Source organism: Schistocerca piceifrons, chromosome X, assembly GCF_021461385.2.
Source record: "Schistocerca piceifrons isolate TAMUIC-IGC-003096 chromosome X, iqSchPice1.1, whole genome shotgun sequence".
In the NCBI taxonomy this organism is placed as follows: Eukaryota; Metazoa; Arthropoda; class Insecta; order Orthoptera; family Acrididae; genus Schistocerca; species Schistocerca piceifrons.
Genome location: NC_060149.1, coordinates 287539332 through 287563563, shown reverse-complemented (window position 1 = coordinate 287563563; position 24232 = coordinate 287539332). Strand labels below are relative to the sequence as shown.

Sequence of the window (24232 nt, the reverse complement as noted above, 5' to 3'; positions counted from 1 at the left end):
AAGCCATCTTCGACTTAATTTCAGCTAGATAATGCACGCCCGCACACGGCGCAAGTTTCTACCGATTGTGTTTGTGTTTGCCAAACTCTGCCTTGGCCAGAAAGGTCTCCGGATATCTCCCCAACTGAGAACGTTTGGAGCATTATGGGCAGACCTTCCAACCAGTTCGGGATTTTGACGATCCAACGCGCCAAATGGACAGAATTTGGCGCAATTTCCCTCAGAACATCCAACAACCGTCAATCAATGCCAAGGAGAATGACCAGGAATGGACCAATGTGTTGCTGACTTGCTCAATTTGTGAGGCTATTTCTCTTGAATAAATCATCCAATGTTTCTGAACTTGTAATCATCCGTATTCTTCGGAAAGCAGAGGTACGTTTATTATTTTTTGGATTTTAGGCGCCAAGTCAAATAATCTAGTATTTTCAGTAAGTTCCAATGATCTTATTGACTCCTCCAGGCTTATTTCAGCTTACATAATACAGTTGTCAAACTCGAGCAAGGCTACATAACATAGCGCTGGGAGTACGGTCACTGGGGAGTTTGGGAGAGGGATTGATTGTAACAGGAAAGCGTATTTCTCAAAAATCACTTCAGTTGAATGGTGGGATGCTGCAGTTAAAGAAAATCTCCCACTGACTGTAGTATTTAGTCAAACAGAGAAGGTGCACTGCACAAAATATCATTTAAGTCAGACATCTACATCTACATGGATACTCTGCAAATCACATTTAAGTGCCTGGCAAATGGTTTATCGAACCACCTTCACAATTCTCTATTATTCCAGTCTCGTATAGCGCATGGAAAAAACAGACACCTATATCTTTCCGTACGATCTCTTATTTCCCTTATTTTATCATGGTGATCGTTTCTCCCTATGCTGGTCGGCGTCAACAAAATATTTTCGCATTCGGAGGAGAAAGTTCGTGATTAGAATTTCGTGAGAAGATTCCACCACAACGAAAAAGTCTTTGTTTTAATTATGTCCATTTCACATCCTGTACCATTTCAGTGACACTCTCTCCCCTATTTCGCGATAATAGAAAACGTGCTGCCATTCTTTGATCTTTTTCGATGTACTCCGTCAGTCCTATCTGTTAAGAATCCCACACCACGCAGCAGTATTCTAAAAGACGACGGACAAGCGTAGTCTAGGCAACTGCCTTAGATCTGTTACATTTTCCAAGTGTCCTGCCAATAAAACGCAATCTTTGGTTAGACTTCCCCACAACATTTTCTATGAGTTCCTTTCAATTTGCCCGCATCTCGTGGTCGTGCGGTAGCGTTCTCGCTTCCCACGCCCGGGTTCCCGGGTTCGATTCCCGGCGGGGTCAGGGATTTTCTCTGCCTCGTGATGGCTGGGTGTTGTGTGCTGTCCTTAGGTTAGTTAGGTTTAAGTAGTTCTAAGTTCTAGGGGACTGATGACCATAGCTGTTAAGTCCCATAGTGCTCAGAGCCTTTCAATTTAAGTTGTTCGTAATTGTAATTCCTATGTATTTAGTTTAATTTATGGCCTTTAGACTTGACTGATTTATCATGTGACCGAAGTTTAACGAATTCCTTTTAGCACTCATGTGGATGACCTCATTCGTTATTTAGGGTCACTTGCCAGTTTTCGCACACTACAGATATCTTTTCTAAATCGTTTGCAGCTCGTTTTGATCTTTTGATGACTTTATTAATCGATAAACGTCAGCGTCACCTACAAACAACCTAAGACGGCTGCTGAGATTGTCTCTCAAATCGTTTATATAGATAAGGAACAGAAAAGGGCCTATAACACTACCTTGGGGGATACCAGAAATCACTTCTGTTTTACTCGATGATTTTCCGTCAGTTACTACGAGCTGTGACCTCTCTGACAGGAGATCACAAATCCAGTCACATAACTGACACGATATTCCATAGCACGCAGTTTCACTACAAGCCGCATTTGTGGTACAGTGTCAAAAGCCTTCCGGAAATCCAGAAATATGGAATCAATTTCAAATCCCTTATCAATAGCACTCAACACTTCATGCGAGTAAAGAGCTAGTTGTGCTTCACAAGAACGATGTTTTCTAAATCCGCGTTGACTGTATGTCAATAAACCGTTTTCTTAGAGGTAATTCATAATGTTCGAACACGATACATGTTCCAAAATCCTGCTGCAAATCAACGTTAATGATATGGGCTTGTAATTTAGTGGATTACTCCTACTACCTTTCTTGAATATTGGTGTGACCTGTACAACTTTCCGGTATTTGGGTACGGATCTTTCGTCGAGCGAACGGTTGTATATGATTGTTAAGTATGGAGTTATTGCATCAGCATACTCTGAAAGGAACGTAATTGGTATACAGTCTGGACCAGAAGACTTGCTTTTATTTAGTGATTTAAGTTGCTTCACTACTCCGAGGATGTCTACTTCTACGTTACTCATGTTGGCAGGTGTTCTTGATTCGAAATCTGGAATATTTACTTCGTCTTCTTTGGTGAAGGCGTTGAGGAAGACTGTGTTTAGTAACTCTATTTTTGCATCACTGTCTTCGATGGTATCTCCATTGCTATCGCGTAGAGAAGGCATTGACTGTGTCTTGCCCCTAGCATACTTCACATATGAACAGAATCGCTTTTGATTTTCTGCAAGGTTTCGAGACAAAGTTTCGTTGTGGAAACTATTATAAGTATCTCGCATTGCATGCCACGCTAAATTTCGAGCTTCTGTAAAAGATCGCCAATCTTGGAGATTAAGCTTCTTTTTAAGTTTGGCATGTATTTTTCCTTGTTTCTGCAACAGTGTTCTGACCAGTTTTGTGTACCAAGGAGCATCAGCTCCGTCTTTTGTTAATTTATTTGGTAATAATCTCTCAATTGAGCCGATACTATTTCTTTGAATTCAAGTCGCATCTGGTCTACACTTATTAATTTGGAAAGAGTGGAGATTGTCTCTCAGGAAGGCAAGTGAATTTTTATTTGCTTTTTTGAATAGGTATATTTTTCGTTTATTTTTGAAGGGTTTGTGGGGTTCAAGTATTCAGTCTCGCTACGACAACCCTGTGTTCACTAATCCCTGTATCGTTTTGATGCTCGTTATTAACTCAGGATAATTTGTTGCTAAGAGGTCAAGTTTGTTTTCACAACCGTGTACTATTCGCGTTGGCTCATAAACTAACTGCTCGAAATAATTTTCAGAGAATGCGTTTAGCAATATTTCGGATGATGTTTTATGCTTACCTTTGATTCCAAACATGTATTTTCGCCAACATATCGAGGGTAAATTAAAGTCGCCACCAATTATAACTGTATGAGTCGGATACGTGTTTGAAATCAAACTCAAGTTTTCTTTGAACCTTTGAGCAATTGTATAATCTGAATTGGGAGGTCGGTAAAAGGATCCGATTATTACTTTATTCCGGTTGCCATACTAACTCACAGGAACTATCTACTTCAGTTTCGAAACAAGATAAAGTACTTTTAACAGCAACAAACATGCCATCGCCAACTGTGCTTAGCCTATCCTTTTGGAACACCGTTAGGTTCTTCGCAAAATTTCGGTTGAACTTATCTCCGGCTTTAGCCAACTTTCTGTGCCTGTAACGATTTGATCATCAGTGCTTTCTGTTAGCGCTAGGAGCTCTGGTACTTTCCCAACACAGCTACGACAATTTACAACTGTTGTACCGATGATTCCTGTATCTACATTCTTCCTGTGTTCTGCTTGCACCATTTGTGACTGAAGCCCTTTTTGTGTTTTCCCGAGAACTTCCAACCTAAAAAACCGCCCTGTCCACGCCACACAGCCCCTGCTAACCATGTAGCCACCTCCAGCGTGTAGTGGACTCCTGAGCTATTCAGCGGAAACCGAAATCCAACCATCCTATGGCGCAAGTCGAGGAATCTGCAGCTTACATGGTCACAGAACCGTCTGAACCTTTGATTCAGACCCTCCATTCGGCTCTGTACCAGAAGTCCGCAATCGGTCCTGTCGACTATGCTGCAAATGGTCAGCTCTACTTTCATCTCGCAGGCAAGACTGGTATCCTTTACCACTTCTGTTAGCCGCTCAAAACCAGAGAGAATCTCTTCCGATGCAAAGTGACACACATCATTGGTACCAACGTGGGCCACAACCTACAGCTGGCTGCACGCTATGCTCTTCATGGCATCCGGAAGGACCTGTTCCACGTCTGGAATGACTCCACCCGGTATGCACGTGGAATGCACATTGGCTCTCTTCCACTTCTTAGCAGCCATGTCCCTAACGTTGGAGCTCCCAACTATCAATAATCCCACCCTCTGTGGTTGCATGTATCTTGCGGGCTGAGAGGTTTCCTCTGAAACAGGGCAGGCGATGGCATCTGGCTGAGCGACAGTGTCAGCCACAGACAGAACCTGGAACCTGTTCGTCAGACTAACCAGGAAGGCCTTACGTGCAACCCTGGGAAGTCTTTCGCCGCCTGCTACGCCCCAGGGTGACCTCCCACTCGACGCCAGGTGAGGGGGTCAACCTCAGTGCGAGTAGTAACTGGCCTTGCCACCGGTGAGGACCTATCGGAGTACTCGGACGTGCTGGACGTACGCCCTCCCCCCCCCCCCCCCCCCCCCCGTCATTCCCACCGTGTCTCCTCTATAGTGCTGTTTTAAGTGCGTGTTCAGTGTTGTGGGTCCCCTGTCAGTGCTGCAAAGGGACACCATACGGTCGCTGGGTGTGTTTTTAAACTGTTGTGAACAGACACCAGACTGTCCCCGTGTTTTTTTTAATTGTGCCTGTTTACTTACTATGTGTTTCAATCAGAATCACTGACCCTTTGTTTTTATATTCTCTTCGCAATTTTTCGCGTTATTCCAGTTTTAATCAGTCACCGTTTTATCGCCTGTTTTTATTTTATGATATCTCCTAATTTTGTTTTTAGCTTTTCTGTAGGCTGCAGAGCGGCATATTACGCTGCTGCCAGCCCCCTCACCCCCCTCTGCGAGAGGGGGGGGGGGAATCGAGATCCAGTAAAGGAAAAAAAGAGTCAGATATTGAATTATCACTGTAAAGGATACGGAGATGCCGCGTACTTCTGTGAGACAGCGTTAGTAGCACCTGAAAGATTTTGAAAACTGCCTCAGTGAGAACCACCATTTGGCCAGCCGGCCGAATTGTACAATATCCAGATTTTTCTGGCATTTGGGTGTGACAGTGGCCCCATGTAGGACTGCATGGGAGCATGACGGCTGGAATACTCGTCGTCATGGTTCAGGTCGTCCACGTCTGGTCGCCTAAAGGGTGGATAGCCGCTGTTAATACCACAACACAGACGGCCGCGTTTGGAGTGGTATTGCGAGTGGGAAGCACGGACTGCTGGTCAATGGCGCCGCATTGTGTTCAATGATGAATGGCGATTCTGCACTAGACTTCATCGTCGGCAAGTATGGTGGCGACCTGTGGAGAGGTTACATTCTTACAACATTTTGGAGAGGCACAGCGCTGTTACTCCTAGCGTCATGGTGCAGGGAGCCATCTTGTATGACTTCAGGTTGTGGCTGGTAGTGATTGAGGAAGTATGAGCGTATTACCGCACGACGCAAACATCCTGCTTCGTCACGTGTTACCCCTCATGTTATAGTACTGCGGTGCCATTTTTCAACAGGACAATGCTCATCCTCGTCTGACATATTACTATATGAACAGCCTGCCTGAGGCACTCCTGTAGCCAGCAATATCCCAATATCTGTCCCGGGCAGAAAGTGTGGAACGAGCTCGGAAGACAACAACGTCCCAGTGCGCGTGCCCAGGATCACGGACCACTTTCAACAGTTGTGGGCCAGGTTTCCTCAGGGGAGAAACAACAGCTATATGACACCTTTGTTTGTCGTTGTGGTCTTCAGTCCAAAGACTGGTTTGATGGCAACTTTCCATGCTACTCTATCCAGTGCAAGCCTTTTTCCGAGTAACTACTTCAACTTACATCCTTCTGAATCTGCTTACTGTATTCATCTCTTGGTCTCCCTCTACGAATTTTGCTCTCCACGATTCCCTCCAGTACTAAACTTGTGATCTCTTAATGTCTCAGAATGTGTACTACCACCCGATCCCTTCTTCTAGTTATTTATTTTCTCCTCAATTCTTTAAGTCCCTCTTCATCAGTTACGTGATCTATACATCTAATCTTCAGCATTCTTCTATAGTACCACATTTCAATTCTCTTCTTGTCTAAAGTGTTTGTAGTCCACGTTTCACTTCCATACACAGCTACATTCCATAGAAATACTTTCAGAAAAGACTTCCTGACACTTAAATTTATATTCGATACTAACAAATTACTCTTCTTCAGAAACGCTTTTCTTGCCATCGCCAGTGTATATTTTATATCTTCTCTAATTCGACCATCATTAGTTATTTTGCTACCTAAATAGCAAAATTAATCTACTAATTTAAGTGTCTCGTTTTCTAATCTAATTACCTCAGCATCACCAGATTTAATTCGGCTGCATTCCATTATCCTCGTTTTGCTTTTGTTGATGTTTATCTTATATCCTCCTTTCAAGACACTATCCGTTCCGTTCAACTGCTCTTCCAAGTCCTTTGCTGTCTCCGATAGTCATCGGCGAACCTCAAAGTTTTTATTTCTTCTCCCTGGACTTAAATTCCCACTTCAAATTTTTGTTTTATTTCCTTTACTGCTTGCTCAATATACAGGTTGAATAACATCGGGGACAAGCTACAACCCTGTCTCACTCCTTTCTCAACCATTGCTTCCCTTTCGTGCCGCTTGGCTCTTATAACTGCCCTCTAACTTCTGTTCAAATTGTAAATAGCCTTCCGCTCCCTGTATTGTACCACTGTCACATTTAGAATTTGAAAGAGAGTATTCCAGTCAACATCATCAAAAGCTTTCTCTATGTCTACAAATGCTATAAACGTAGGTTTGCCTTTTCTCAACCTGTCTTCTATGAGAAGTCTTGGGTCACTACTGCCTTGCGTGTTCCTACATTTCTCAGGAATCCAAACTGACCTTCCCCGAGGTCAGCTTCCATCAGTTTTTCCATTAGTCTCTAAAGAATTGATGTTGGTATTTTGCAACCGTGACATATTAAACTGATAGTTCGGCAATTTTCACACCTATCAGCACCTGCTCTTTTTTGAATTGGTTTTTTTATATTCTTGAAGTCTGAGGGTATTTCACCTTTCTCATACATCTTGCTCACCAGATGGTAGAGTTTTGTCATGGCTGGCTCTCCCAAGGCCATTAGTAGTTCTAACGGAATGTTGTCTACTCTCGGAGCCTTGTTTCGACTTAGGTCTTTCAGTTCTCTGTCAAGTTCTTCACGCAGTATCATATCTCCCATCTCATCTTCATCGACGTCCTCTTCCATTTCCATAATATTACCCTCAAGTACATCTCCCTTGTATAGACCCTCTGTATACTCCTTCCATATATCTGCTTTCCCTTCTTTGCTTAGGGCTGGTTTTCCATCTGAGCTCTTGATGTTCATACAAGTGGTTTTCTTTTCTCCAAAGGTCTCTTTAATTTTCCTTCAGGCGGCATCTATCTTACCCCTAGTGATATATACTTCTACACCCTTGCATTTGTCGTCTAGACATTCCTGCTTACGCATTTTGCTCTTCCTGTCGATCTCATTTTTGAGACATCTGTATTCTCTTTCTCCTGCTTCTTTTATTGCATTTTTATATTTTCTCCTTTAATCAATTAAATTCATTTTCTCTTTTGCTACCCAAGGATTTCTACTAGCCCTCATCTTTTTACCTACTTGATCCTCTGTTGCATTCACTATTTCATCTCTCAAAGCTCCACTCTGCTATTGTATCACTTTCTCTGTTCTTGTCAATCGTTCCCTAATGCTAGCTCTGAAACTCTCCACAACCTCTGATTGTGTCAGTTTATCCAGGTCCCACGTCCTTGAATTCCTATTTTTTGCAGTTTCTTCAGTTTTACTCTACAATTCATAACCAATAAATTGTGGAGTCCACATCTGCCCCTGGAAATGTTTTACAGTTTAAAACTTAGTTCCTAAATCTCTTTATAACCATTATATAATCAATCTGAAACCTTCCGCTGTCTCCAGGTCTCTTCCATGAATACAACCTTCTTTCATTATTCTTAAGCCAAATGTTAGCTACGATTAAATAATGTGGCTTTCTCTTCCATTCCTTTCCCCCCGTCTATACTGACCAACGACTTTTCCTTCTCTTCCGTTTCCTACTGTCGAACTCTAGTCACTCATGACTATTAAATTTTGTCTCCCTTAACTATCTGAATAATTTCTTTTATCTCATCATTCATGTTTTCAATCTCGTCATTAGCTGCAGAACTAGTTGGCATATAAACTTGTACTACTGTGATAGGTGTGGGCTTCGTGTCTATATTGGAACAATAATGCTTTCATTATGCTGTTCGTAGTAGCTTATCCGCGTTCTATTTTTTATTCATTATTAAACCTACTCCTGCATTACCTCTATTTGATTTTGTATTTATAACCCTGTATTCATCTGACCAGAAGTCCTGTTCCTCTTGCCACCGAACTTCACTAATTCCCGCTATATCTAACTTTAAGCTATCCATTTCCCTTTTAAAATTTTCCATCCTACCTGCCCGATTAAGGGATCTGACATTCCACGCAGCGATCCGTAGAACGCCAGTTTTCTTTCTTCTGATAACGACGTCCTCCTGAGTAGTCCCCGCCCGGAGATCCGAATGGGGGACTATTTTACCTCCGGAATATTTTACCCAAGAGGACGCCGTCATCACTTAACCATACAGTAGAGCTGCATTTCCTCGCGAAAAATAACGGCTGTACTTCCCCCTTGCTTTCATCCGTTCGCAGTACCAGCACAGTAATGCCATTTTAGTTGATGTTACAAGGCTAGTTCAGTCAATCATCCAGACTGTTGCCCCTGAAACTACTGAAAAGGTTGCCCGCCCCTCTTCAGGAACAATATATTTGTCTGGCCTCTCAACAGGTATCCCTCCGTTGTGGTTGCACTTACAGTAGGACTGTCTGTATCGCTGAGGCACGCAAGCCTCTCCACCAAATGCAAGGTCCATGGTTCGTGGGGGATTTGACACTTTACCCAATTGAATATGTGCATGCATCCCGCCAGAGGAGTACAATGTCGTACAAGTGGGCTTTTATCGCCAAGTTGTTTTTAAATTTGGCTCGATTTTGTAATCAATGCAATCACATCACATACGTTCCCGGCACGTGAAGATTCACCTTTCTCCTCCTTCCCATCTTGATGCTTCACTGTTTTTATCAGACAGTGTATCAGAGATGGAATTCTGACCTTGCACTTAGTAATGAAAAGAGGAGTAAAGGAAAAACATCTTTAGCAACAACAAAAAAATGTTCAAATGTGTGTGAAATCTTAATGGGACTTAACTGCTAAGGTCATCAGTCCCTAAGCTTACACACTACTTAACCTAAATTATCATAAGGACAAGCACACACACCCATGCCCGAGGGAGGGCTCGAACCTCCGCCGGGACCAGCCGCACAGTCCACGACTCCAGCTCCTAAGACCGCTCGGCTTATCCCGCGCGGCCATCTTTAGCATTACGTCCCTAGTAAAAGCGCACAATATGTTTCAAATCCCATTTGTAATGGGAAAGTCTGTACACAGAGAGGCGACTTGTCTACAGGAACCATACGGATATAATATAAGTGTAAAATCCAGGGATACAAGTGATTTTTAAGACGAATATCGCTACTAATTAGTGAAAGAAAAAGCGCTTCTGGTTAAAAGTAATGAAGATTCAGAAGAAATTTTAAACCCAATGGACAGGGTGCTTACAACATACGTTAGATCTAAGGTAGACAAACCAAAGATGACAGTGATTAACGGAAATGTTTAAATATCATCATTACGGAAGAAAAAGTGGAAGAAGTAAAAGAATTATATGTATGAAGGAAAATGGCACATAAGGGCTGAAGCAAGGAGATATCACAAGCAAACTGGCACAGGTGAAGGAAGCTTTATTGATCAATTGTTTTTTATTAGTATCATACATTGACACATATCAGAAAAAGGAGTTCTCGAAGGTTCACGTCTGGAGCGTAGCACTGTATGGAGAGGAAACATGACCCGAGAGAAAACTTGCGAACAGGAAACTCAAAACATGTACAATGCGTTACCACAAAAATATGTCCAAACTTCGATGAATAAGTACATTGCGGAGTAAAGGGATAATGAAACGCACGTGTTTGCTTCCATCGATGTGAACCTTCAGTAGGAAGCATACACGTTGTCAATAAATATTGCTCGAATAAAGGCGTGCCGGTTTCACGCAACTCAACGCTGGTGACAGTGGCAAACGCAACTACAGCTTACTGCTAAGTTGGAGGATACAGCGTTATGCGGCGTGAGAGTGGGCGGCAGCTGGCCGGAAGCACGTGTTGTGTCTGAAGCACTCGCCCAATGCTCTTCACCATCCTGGCACTCGCTCCACAAACTCCTCGTTAGCACAGGAGCACTTGATCGTGCTGCCGTCGTTGTTGTTCTGGCAGCTTCAGTAACTGTTTCTCGCTTCGCCTGTATAGACGTAGAGCACTTCTAGAAACTCCCTGCTGTGTTATTTTGTGGAATATTAAACTCAGATTTAACATATAACATGCTTCCAGTGAGAAATATTTTCAGCGGCACCACTGCAACTGCGATGAAGCAGATAGAAACTCAGCCAGCAAGTGGATTTGCACTTGAGAATGCATCACGTTTTAATTGGGCCAAATAGCATGGCAAAGATGAAATAATGTTGCAGTGTCTCAATTAGATCTATAAAGTAAAACTTACATAGGTATATAGTGGGTAGTCAAAGTATTCATTTCAACGAGAGCAGGAAATCATTTAAAATTACACGAACTCTTTTCGATCGCTGGTGAATTCTAGTGATGAGAACAACCTAGTGAAAACAATCGATTCAGTCAATTGTTGTAAAAAAAAGCGAATCAGTCGGTTGTGGTTTTATGTATCGGTTGAGTTATTCATTCATTTTTTGAATGAATCCAGTCTATGAGAGTAACCGGATGAAAACAGGCGATTCAATCGGTTGTAATTAGGATTATTATTCATTCATTTCTTTCTAGTGAGAGCAATTTGTGGGTCCAACCTAATGAAGATGATCGACGCGGTCTGGTGCCTTTCGCTCTGAGTGGAAACATTAAATCATTTTTCCATTGTTAAATCATTATTGTTGCCAGCAGTCAGTTATCGCCTGTCGTTAGTCGTTACTTTCTTTTCCGTTGCGACGTTAACTTTTTATTGAGTGCCAATAAGAAGATTTTAGTTCGTTTTTAGGTGTTTCCTTAATAGTGAACTTAGTGTTGGGATCAGAATGACTAAACCTCAGTGGCGCGGGAATTGAAGAAATCAAATGGCTGGATAAAAAGTGAACCTCAAGATAAGTTCAATGTGATATACAGTATCTGCAAGGATGACTCATATTATGAAACTACATTAATTAAAGAAACTCAAAGTAAATTAATGAATGATGACAAATATTTCTCGTGAAGAATCCTTCCCACGAATGACAGTGTAGTATCATCCAAAGATGGTGGCACCACACCAAAGTCGACAGTACACATCAATACCACAGACATTAGTGATGTATCGCTGCAGTCTGCAAGGAAGAATGGAAAAGGCTAAAGTAAACACGCCCTCTCTTTCGGCATAGCAGCCCCCTTGCACGGTTTTCAATATAGAGCGCTATGCTCTAGTTCGTGACCTTAGCTGAAGCAGTAAAAATCGAGTAGGACTAAAGAGTTGTTCAAGTCTGAGATCCAAAAGTACTTTTTTAAATGTTGAAAATTGTACTTCAAGAGAAGAGTTTGCTAATCAGTGCATCGAGTGATGCTTTAATAGTCAGTGATAGCTGTAATTTATCAAGTAATCTTGCGGTGAAGGATTGTATCAAGTTAAGTAAATCTTTTTATCATTCATGTACTTAAGTGAGCTAATATTTCATATGTTGTAGTTCCAGTGAGGCATATCCCAGAAGAATGAATGTTCATACAGTTATGGTAGGACAATTATAGTTTCGTCTAGTCATAACAGACAGTAAGTGCTTAAAAAGTAAGTCAATAACCCACCAAAAAATAAAAAAAAAATCTTATAGGCTTTCTATTCATTTCATCTCAGTATTTACCGAAATAGAATTACCTGCGATGAGTGCAAACCTACGGGAAAAGAGAGACAGAGCTCCAACAATTTTTTTAAAAAATGTAGGTACCTCTTTTATTTAAACATAAATTTAAAATCTAGCAACAGTTATTAACCTTTCAAAACAAACCAAAAACACATATTTAATGCGAAAAATTCGTATTTAAATAAATAAATACATAAAATTTAGAAAATACTTCATTTTTAGAAATATCCTTTTTATTCAACTCTCCTTGATATGAGATAAATTATTTGTCTCTAAAAATAGTTGGTAGCCAAAGTTATGATTCATGAATAAGCGAAAAAAGCAGAAAATGTATGTAAATGATACCACTCAAATCGATAAACTAAGTTAAACATTCATATAACCAACGTTACTGTGAGAGACTTGTATCAATCGGTTGTCTCACATTAAGTGAAACCACACGAATCCAGAGAGAGAGTGAAAACATTCATACTTCGAGATGACAAAAAAAGGGCTCTGAGCAGTATGGGACTTAACATCTGAGGTCATCAGTCCCCTAGAACTTAGAACAACTTAAACCTAACTAACCTAAGGACATCACACAAATCCATGCCCGAGGCAGGATTCGAACCTGCGACCGTAGCGGTCGCGCGGTTCCAGACAAGCGCCTAGAACCGCACGGCCACACGGGCCGGCTTCGAGGTGGCAAAATCATGGCATACCGATATGCACATAGATGGCGGTAGTACCGCATACACAAGCTATAAAAGGGCAGTTCGTTGTCGATTCATGTGAAAAGGTTTACGCCTTGGTTATGGCAGCACGACAGGGATTAACAGACATGGAGCGCGGAATGGTAATTGGAGCTAGACACGTGGGACATTCTTTTTCGTAAATCTTTAGGCACTTCAATATTCTGCGATCCACAGCGTCAAGTGTGTGCCGAGAAGACCAAATTTGAGGCATTACCTCTCATCACGGACGAAGCAGTGGCCAACGAATGCACAGAAAAAAGGATCCTTTATTGTATGATTATATGATAGCGGAACAAACACTGGTAGCAATTACTTCTGTAAAATATCTGTGAGTATGCGTACGGAACGATTTGAAGTGGAATGATCATACAAAATTAATTGTTGGTAAGGCGGATGCCAGGTTGAGATTCATTGGGAGAGTCCATAGAAAATGAAGTGCATTAACAAAGTAGGTGGCTTACAAAACACTCGTTCGACATATATTTGAGTATTGCTCAACAGTGTGGGATCCGTACCAGGTCGGGTTGACAGAGGAGATAGAGGATCCAAAGAAGAGCGGCGCGTTTCGTCACAGGGTTATTTGGTAAGCGTGATGGCGTTACGGAGATGTTTAGCAAACTCAAGTGGCAGACTCTGCAGGAGAGGCACTCTGCATCGCGGTGTAGCTTGCTGTCCATGTTTCGAGAGGGTGCGTTTCTGGATGAGGTATCGAATATATTGCTTCCCCCTACTTATACATCCCGAGATCACGAATGTGAGCGCGCACGGAGGCTTTCCGGCAGTCGTTCTTCCAGCGAACCGTACGCGACTGGAACAGGAAAGGGACGTAATGACAGTGGCACGTAAAGTGCCCTCCGCCACACACCGTTGGGTGGCTTGCGGAGTATAAATGTAGATGTAGTAGATATAGACTTAACGACCGAGAGCAGCAAAGTTTTCTTAGAGTTGTCAATGATAACATACTTGCAACACCACGTGAAATAACCGCAGATCTTAATGTTGGACGTACGATGAATGTATCCGTTAGGATAGTGCGGTGAAATTTGGCGTTAATGGACTATGCGGCAGTCGACCGACCGAGTGCCTTTGCTAACAGCACGCCATCATCTGCAGTGCCTCTTCTGGACTCGTAAACATCTCAGTTGGACCCTAGACGACTGGCAAAACGCGGTCTGGTCAGATGAGACCCGATTTCGGCCGATAAGAGCTAATGGTAGGGTTCGAATGTCGCGCAGATCCCACAAAACCATGGACCCAAGTTGTCAACAAGGCACTGTGCAAGCTGGTGGTGGCTCCACGAGAGTAGGGGCTGCGTTTATATGGAATGGACTGGATCATGGTTATATTCGGCTACTTGGAGACCATTGGGGCCATTCATGGACTTCATGTTCCCAAACAACAGTGGAATTTCTATGAATGACAATGCGCCATCTCACCGGGCCACAACTGTTCTCAATTGGCTTGAAGAACATTCTGGAGAGTTCGATAGAATGATTTGGCCACCCAGATTGCCCGATATGAATCCCAGCGAACATTTATGGACATAATCGAGACGTCAGTTCGTGCACAAACTCCTGCACCGGCAACACATTCGTAGTTATGGGCGGCTATAGAGACAGCATGGCCAATATTTCTGCAGGGTGTTTCCAATGACTTATTGAGTCCATGGCCACGAAGAGTTGATGTACTAAGGCGGGCAAAAACAGATCCGACACGACGTTAGGAGGTATCCCATGAGTTTTGTCACCTCGGCGTATAGATTACATGTCCGCATAGATTGGTTTCATTCGGCGGTTTCGTTCTTCTGAAAAAACCGACTGATAGAAAAAACAATCGACTCTCCATTCCGGTCGTCCCATCACTACCATCACTAGCGAATTCATTATTCAGCATTTTCTTTTTAAATTACGTCAGCCATGTTAAGTTAGAGTCATCTCCCATACTTGTGAAAGAGCACTGGGTGAAATTTTGCAATTTCTTATCGTTGTTCTGCACAAGGTTCCATAGAAATTATTTGGTTTTGTCTTCCTCCGACCCATTATGGAAGTATACCTGTGTTATATCAATGTTGATGAAGAGTGTCTGCAGCGTCCAAATGTAGCCTACATTTCTCATAGGACCAAGGGGGTCGCTGAGCCTATGGTTCTCTAAGACCGATGGACTACCATCAACACGGTCCTATTGCCTCACGCCCTGGGATTCTGAATAGGGACGATGGTGCAGTATGGTGGTAAAAGAATGTACGTCGACAACTGTTTTCTCTTCTTGACCATTTACTTTTAGTGAAAATTCCTTCCGCCACCAGGCTACCTTTGTGTGGAACACCACAGCAATAATATGCGCCAGTGACACCGCCTACCACCTACGTAGACGAATAGTCCGTCCGCTACCCCAAAAACCATTTTACATTAATGTTTCCAATATCATGAAGTCTTAACAATAGTTATCGGGCCAGTTCCTTCTTTGCAGTTCACCATTTTGTTTAATTGCCTTATGAAGCAATGTTAATTATTAAAGAATGTTTGTCGACACACTCGAAGATAGTGAAGACCTTTTGATATAATACTCTATCGTCTTCAATGGGACGATCAAAGTGCGTGACATACAATGGAGATATGTCATAATAGCATCACACAGACATGAGTCAATGCGTGATCTCATTACCTATGGCCCATTTTGGCGAATGTGTTATTGTAGAGAGTAGCGGAATTGCTCCTAGAATGAATGTAGGTAGAAGTCGTACGGCACTGATGGCTAGAAAGATGTCCAATGGTTTAGCTGCATAAAAGGAAAGATTTCCATTCGTTTAAAGCATTTGGAATCTTTCGTTCACAGAGAAAGAGAGTTACGTATTAAGTATAACTGGTGTCCTTCCTAAGAGTTTCTCTGACGTTAGGGTAGATATATGTGATCTCGATTTTGCAACGTGTAGCTGGAGCCACCCCAAACAAATACTACTTTTATGTGCACATTCAATAGAGTGGTCCGAAATTAGTCTTGTGCGATACTCGTTTAATCGATATGCATTAACAGGAACAGAAAAACACGAATAATAACTACTACTCCAGCAGCAACTGAGCGTCGCTGTTGCAGGGCGGTGTAGGAAACCCAATGGCATCCAAAACAACTTCCGGTTGTCTCTGAATGAATAAATAAGGGTTCTGTATGGTTTTAAAGGGAGTCTTAACCCATTCCTCCTACAAAATAGAGGCATGTTCGGGTAACGATTATGGAGATGGATAGCAACACGCACCCTTCTCTCCAAAGTAGACAACAAAGGCTCAATACTATTGAGATCTGGTGCCTCTGGTGGCCAGGGGAGGTGCAACAATTCGTCCTTGTGCTCACGAAATCAGTCGTGGACGATGTGAGCTGTGTGAACAGGGGTCCTGTCGTCTTGGAACACAGCATTCCCATTGGGGAAAAACATTGTACCATGTAATAGACCTGATCAGTCAGTACAGTAACTTAATACTTGGAAGTAACGCTACCTTACGGAGAAATCAAGGGGTCCATGGAATGCCACGAAATGGCTGCCCCAACCATCACCTAAACTCGGCCGGACGTTTAAACAAGCTTTACGGCTTTATGGGCCAAGTTTAAAACAAGCCTCATCCGACCAAATGACATTCTTCTATTGCTCCAATGCAAATGTTTTATGGCTTCCTCACCACGTTTCCCTGTTACGGGCATTTGCATAATTGATTAGTACTATTGGAAGTCCAGCTCTCCCTGCTATTCTCTGCGTTACGAGCTCCCTTCGTGTACGTTTAATGCCGACAGGGTTCGCGAGAGCGACATTCAGTTCTACAGTGACTTATGCAGGTGTCGACCTCTTATTTTTCGTCACAATCCTCTTCAATGACAGTCCTTCACCATCACTCAATACACACCTTCGTCCGCGTTGTGACTTAGTGGATGATGTTTTTTCACTTTCCCTATATGCGATACATATCTGGATATGGTGTCCCTTGAAACAACAAACACTGTGGTTACCTTGTTTACAGAGGCACCCACAATACGAGCATCAACACACCTAAGTTCGAATTCAGTTAGATATGACATAATGCATTCGCAACTACACAGAACACTGTTCTGGCCAGGTCTGACATTTGAAACGTATTGAGAACATAGCACAGGTGTCGTTCGTGGTCAGACGAACCGCGCAACCTGCAGGCTTGGCTAGACTCTGTATTTTTGTTCAAGCATGCATTTATCGCGGTGTTTCCATATCTTTGTCGGACCCCTGTCTCTTCCAATGGATGGCTGTGTTGAATATGTATACAATGCAGTGCTTGAGCTGTTTATGAAGATCAAAGGAGAGAGACAATGAAACCTAGTGCTTGCGCAAAGCATGTTTATCTCGAATAGAACCAAGGTAACCACACAGCGTACATCCTCATCAGATAGACGAATATGCATCAATAGTTCTAGAGATAGCATATCCATAACACTTTGCGGAGAACTTTGTGGTCTTAACCATATCAACGGAATGCCGACTCATGATCATAAATTGTTCACCACTACCCATACATCCATTCTCATAGTGATGAAAATTTCTTCTACCACAAGTTAATGAATCTGTTATCGTCTAGTCGGCCAAGTGTTACACGAAAGAAAGTGGGACATTATGCGGCAAAAATTTATTTAATAGAATACTGTTTTCAAGTATTAGAACTATATATATTACCCACGGTTGTCTTTTACTCTTATACTCGGACTATGTTAAGTTGATAGAGTGTGTATCTTAATTAAGACCTAAAACTGGCGTGGGTAAAAGTATACGATAGTAGAAGCAAAAATGTGCCAATGAACGAAGGCACTGAGCTAGGCGTTTGCGAGATAATTGCTAATGTGTGGTTCACCCATGGTCTTCCTTAACAACAAATGCAACACTTCACTTTGTAATTTATTGTATTTCCGTACCCATAAAGGACGTGTTCGACTTTTCGTCCTCGAATTTGGATGCAATACTTATTTTATCTCTGCAGGGAGTTACGAGTTATCTCGTAAAGCGTGACAATACTGTACAGTTCGCCGCTCCAGTTCTTATTCCCTATTGACGCAAGCGCTGTACATTTCACTCTTGAGATGACAACAGGCGGAAAATTTATGACCTTTGGAGTCGGGTGATCTTGGATGCCAAGGTACAGGTCGTCGACCCATTCTTTTGGATGACATTAGCGCGTTAGACATAGTCGTGCATAAGCTGCAAAACGTGTCTTAGAGCCCGACATGCATCTACCACATACCGCACGTGCACGGCATGGATACAAACTGACCGCAGTCCGGTGAGGAATTAATAGAAAAGTTTACATTTCAAATATATTTAGAACTATGCAGGCCAGTCTTTCATACTGAAGCCAGTAGCGGCTCGCAATCCAACGTTCGCAATTATCTGACGTTGCGAACTCATGTCTATAGGAACGATTACGTTTCTACTATCGTATACTGCCACCCACTCCAGTTTTGATAGAAATGGAAATGAGCGTATGGCATCGTTGGACTGGAGGCTCCATCCGGGGAAGTTCGGCCACCAAGTGCAAGTCTTATTTCAGTCGACCCACATTGGGCGACTTGAGCTCCGGTGATGAGGATGAAATGATGATGAGGACAACTCAACACCCATTCCCCGAGCGAAGGAAATCTCCAACCCCGCCGGGAACCGAACGCGGTCCCGCTTGCATGGGAGGCGAGCACGTTACCACCCAGCTAAGCAGGCGGAGTCAAATTTGGTAAATTCCAGAAATGACGGCAGACTCTATGTTGAGCACATGACTCTGGTGGCGCCAGTTATGTATACTGTTTACAGCGTTCGCTAGAGTAACGACAAAAGACGAACATCTATTAAGCTACAGTTAATTACAAATACAAGTAACTTCACTTATTTTACTCGTCATCTACGTCTTCTCCGTGTTGTATAAGCCGCCGGCAGCAATCCCTTTTTCCCATAACTCTGGTACACTCTTGCTATGTCAGTCAGAAATATTGGGAGAGTATCAGGAGGGCCAATTTTCCCACGCACCGTCAAGTTGTGGAAATATAGGTATTGGAAGAGGTAGAGTTCGTCACTATTTGCTGGAGGCCCTCTATTTTTATTGATGATTTGAAAGATTTCCACAAGCGTTCTATATTCTGTGTGTGGACAGATGGATCGCCCGATGACACAAATTCAACAGAATGATGCATAAATCCAAGTTGAAATCGTTTTTTCTTTAAGGTGTTATATGACTTAAGGCTGTCTGTTTTCACTTACGTGTCAGACATTATAAAGTGCTTTATCAGAGAGACTAAAGTTTTCTTCCCCTTGAATTTCTCAAACTACGTATAAAGCACTTGTGGGATTCTCTTTCACATGTTCAATTTCATTTATTTTTCAATGGCCGTCCTCTCCGTATTTCCTAGTACCGGCTTCTTCGGCAACCTTTTTTTGTCCACTATTTGTAACACCCTCGTTCATGATTATGACGTAACAGACTTCTCAGCAGAAACGTCGTAATCGCACACGGTGTTCATGGAAAATTGTGTTTCAGGAGCTGTCGCTTGTAGCGTATAGCCTCTTATCTAACAAGAAACTAAAATGACGATCTTCTCGATGGATAATTTGGAACTGGCAAACCATATATTCTTTCTTATAGATGTTCTCTTGTGACATGGTGCAGTATAATTGCAAATGAAAATAAGCACTCGCACCTTTGTTACCATGTTTCACGTAGTTTAGTCCATGATATTCTACACAATTCCTGCTATCCTCATTTGGAACCAGTTCTACATCCCTTCAGTATTTCAAACAACTTTCCACACTACATAATGTAGGAACCTTATTTCGAAATGTGAGATTTTCGGCACCCGAAACTGAAACGCTTTCACTCATTGCTATTCGCAACCGAAAACGATACATTGTGTTCGTGTGGTTGATATATGTGGTCGATTGGCAATCATTCCTCGAAATTACCTTATTTTTTGATATGTATTATGTAGAAACTTTCTTGTCATTATAAATTAAAAATTCTTGTTAAGAGATGTCCTCTTGGTATATGAAAAATTTGATATCTTGCTTTCTTCCAATAAAAATTAAATGTTTTTAAAATCTCAATCGTGCTTGATAATTATTTATGAAATGAAATCTGCATGCATTAATCTTCGCACTCATAGACTAAATCACACATTTGACCATCTAAATGAAACGTATAATCAAAATAAAATAACACTCCAAAGAAATCGCCGCACGTGAAATGATCTCAGAGCAAAAGTTTTGTATATAATGTTATTATGTTTCGTACAGAACGGAAAGAAAAATTATTCAAAATTCTGTTACAGTAGGCTGAGGAGATCAGTATTAAACAATGACGTTAAATGGTTGCAGTAACAATTTATTCCGCCTCTCCTAGACAGGAATGTTACTGTCTCTGACAACGCTCTATGTTAAACACTTCGGGAAAACACATCTCTTCTGCTCCAGGCACTTTACTATTACGAACGACCTTCAGAATGAGGACACATTTCTCTGCTATTGTGAATGGATATAACAGCATTAAGCACCTCTTTATGTCGTTACCATAAACCATAGTCACAGTTCTGGTTAAGTGCAGCAACGATGCTGGTAAGTGTAACGATGAAAGAATGTAAAAGTATTTCTCAAACATACCAAATAAACTGGTTCCATTAGAACTAATGGTTGCGCTGCACTTACCTAGAACTGTGTATACGGTTTGCGATAACATTACTAACATATGTTTACTCCATACCGTATCCATGGACAATAATAGCGGAATGTGTCCTCATTTTTTTATTGCATTCTGTACGTCTTTCTAATAGCAGAAGGATTGTCAGCGGAAGAGATGTGTGTCACAGCAGCGAAGATGAAAAAATGCTCACAGCTCTTAACGTATGCACCATGTTTACTGGACATTTTTTTCTTGTTTTGATCCATAATACCACACTCAAAAACTGGAAAACTTTTTTAACGCTTTGTATATTTTTGTGGTTGAGAGTTCCCACCCCACTAATAGTAAGGAAGTACTTCCAATACGGCAATAGAGTATACTGGTACAAACTGTCAAAACCACATTTTAGAGACTTAAGAACTCTGGCAAACATATTCATCAAACACATAGGAAACACAATCTTTGATACAGTCATCACAAAGAAAGGATACAAAATTGTTTACTGGTACAGATATGTGGACGACACAATCTTTATGGTAGATGAACCAACAAAGAAAATTGATAAACTCCATACAGAGATAAACAACATACATAAAAATATACATGACAATAAAGAGAGACAACAATAAACTCACATTTGATATCTTCAGAAAGCCAACAGCCACAGACATAATTATAAATGCTTCATCCAACAACTCGCAAAATCAAAAATTAGCAGCCCTACGAGACATGTTGCACAGACTAAATAACATTCCACTCAACAAAGAAAAAAACAATACAACTCATAGCCACAAACAATGGTTACAAAACCCCTATAGTACAAAAACCCAACCAAACAATTAAAACACAACTACAGAAAAATCAAAACAAGCAGAGAACACTAACACCAAAGTACCCCACAGACACTACAGCACACATGGAAACACAAAACAATAACACTCATTACACGAATAACAGAAAAAAATGGTACAGTCTTACATACAAACACAAAGCAACACACAAGACAGCAAATAACTAAAGAAACAGGAATTACACACAGCTTACAGAAAAAGAAACGGACTCCAATCACATTTACAAACAACAGACAAACCAGATAAATACCAAAGAGCAGGTATGTACCAGATAGAGTGCCAAGAATGTAAATCAGTATATCTGGAGATGAAATCAAGAACTTCAAAACTAGATATAAAGAATATATAAGAAGTTGGAAATATGAAAATAGCCATTCTATCTACTCCGAACACCCGATAAAACACGGACATGAACCGTCCAACATGGAATGTGACATGACAGTTATCAGAGTGAATAATCACAACAAAAAGCTCCTGACATTGCAAGAAAACTTTCACGTACAAAGAGCCATTGCAGTGGAAAAGAAGATACTCAACGACGAAATCCATATAAGCAATAACGCTCTGATCATGCTAGCCACCAAAACAATAACAAACCGAAATGTAACCAGGTCAAATAATTAATGAATCTCCTTCCCCCTTTGCCTCTCTCTCTCTCTCCCATGTCCGCAGCTTGTGGTATGGTTGGTATGGTGGCTAGCGTTGCTGCCTCTGTACTCTGGATCACGGGGGCCCGGGGTCAATTCCTGGTCGGGTTGGGGATTTTCTCTGCCCGGGGATTGGGTGTTTGCGTTGTCCTAATCATTTCATTATCATCACCATGATCATTCGTGACAGTGACTGGATTGGACTGTGTAAAAAAAACGGATTGTGAAAAAATTGGGAATTTGAATAACCACTGACGACCACACAGTTGAGCGCCCCCCAAACCAAGCTTCATCATCATCGTCACTCCCCCCCCCTCACACACACACATAAACACACCCACCCACACCCACCCACCCACCCACCCACACCCACCCACACACCCACACACCCACACACACACACGTGTGTGTATTTCTTGTGTGATATATATATATATATATGTGTGTGTGTGTGTGTGTGTGTGTGTGTGTGTGTGTGTGTAAAGAATTACACAATTACACACAAGAAATACACACACGCACGCACACACACACAACAAATGAAAAATATCAAACCACAACACAATACAAAGACAGACAAACACACAACAGTTGGCAACACTACACACATGTGTTGATCACAAAAATGGAAAGTGCAAATGATATTTGCGATGTAACAAATACGGGCGAAAGAACGCCAGAAATCGGCCAGCTGAAGTGTGGAAAGTAACGAATACATCTGCAGGACCACACACATGAGTCAACAGCGCTGGAAATCGTAACACCGAACGAGAGGCTCACATCACGAACTTTACGCTACAAAAGTTGATTTTAACCTAAAAGCAAGAGAAAGACACCACAAAATGTAATATAGCAGCATATCATATCTATCACATAATACGTTTATTATATGTATAAAAGCAAACATGTATTACAGGACATTGATGATGCTTCCCAAATAATAGAAGCGAAACGCGTATAGCAACTAAACAAATTGTCTTCAGTTAGTTGCATAGACGGTACATACCTCCACGGACTTAAGAATTACTATGCAGTTTACAACTGCGTACATTAGTTTTGTTCTTACTACTTACGAACGTGTGGTTTGTACGCTTACACTTATCTAGCGTCAATAATGTTTTGGAATGGAGAGCACCTGCAGCTCCCGTCCATCAGGACCGACGCCATTTCTGTCAACAAATAAACCAACCTCCCTGCCCCAAACCAATGTTTGTCCAATGAGTAATACATATGATGTGGCGCCCCAATTTTCGTTGGTTGAAAGAAAACCCGGTGGTCAGCATAGTCTGTGTATCTACAGCTGACAATCTAACCTCAATGGGCACAGTTCTCATATTTCTATCCGGAATAGATAATGTTAAACAATCCCACTAACAGAATGAGGACAATATCGCACAAGAATCATTTGGGGTGTGGGGTAAATCACATGACGAGTTTGTACAGAAAAAAATGGACATCGGATATTGTCAGTTAAGTCAGCACTCTGCACAAACTGAAGGCGTGAAACCATTAAAACACACGAAGTGAGTTCACTATTTCTCTCATTCTCTGAGACAGGGCGGTATAAAATAGGTCAGATCCTGAGCAAACAGAGTATTAGACCAGTTTGGAAAATCGAAATTATGTAGTGTGCTGGTGAAGACTATCTTGCTTTAAAGCTCCGGGCATCTGCATCACTCCTTGCGAATTAAACAGTATTTTGTGGAACGCTGTTTAAACTTTTCCATAGCGCTCATAAGAATGACAATGGCTGCTACCATCGAACGCATGAAATTCTACTCCTATCTGAGAGCTGAATATGTTTCAGCCAACGAAGCTGTCAAGAAAGACCGTATCCATGAAGAAAGTGAAACGTTTACGTAGCAATGACACAGTGACAAGTAGTTTATAATCCATGTTAATTGCCTTGGAGATAATTAAAAATATTGCTCATATTTTAATACTGAATTTTAATTTATTACTTAACCAATCACGTTTCACCTAATTGCTCTAGACACATTCAGTGGTCTAAAGTACAGATGATCGTTATAATTATTTCCTTACTACAAATACACACCTCAACAGAAGTTTGGAATATCATAGAGTTTACTACAGTGACTTTCTATAGTACATCCACTGAGGTTTGTACAATACCTTATTAACAGAATAAACAAATTCCTTTTGAAAACAAGAACGACTGTCGTTGTTACAAAAAATTATTGC

At 41.6% G+C, this 24232-nt stretch overlaps 1 protein-coding gene across 1 annotated transcript in view; it reads left to right on the top strand.

Annotated features, from left to right (window-relative positions):
• LOC124723021 (ETS-related transcription factor Elf-1-like) overlaps positions 1–24232 on the top strand; it is a 163280-nt gene that overhangs the window by 33810 nt on the left and 105238 nt on the right. The window lies entirely within an intron of this gene.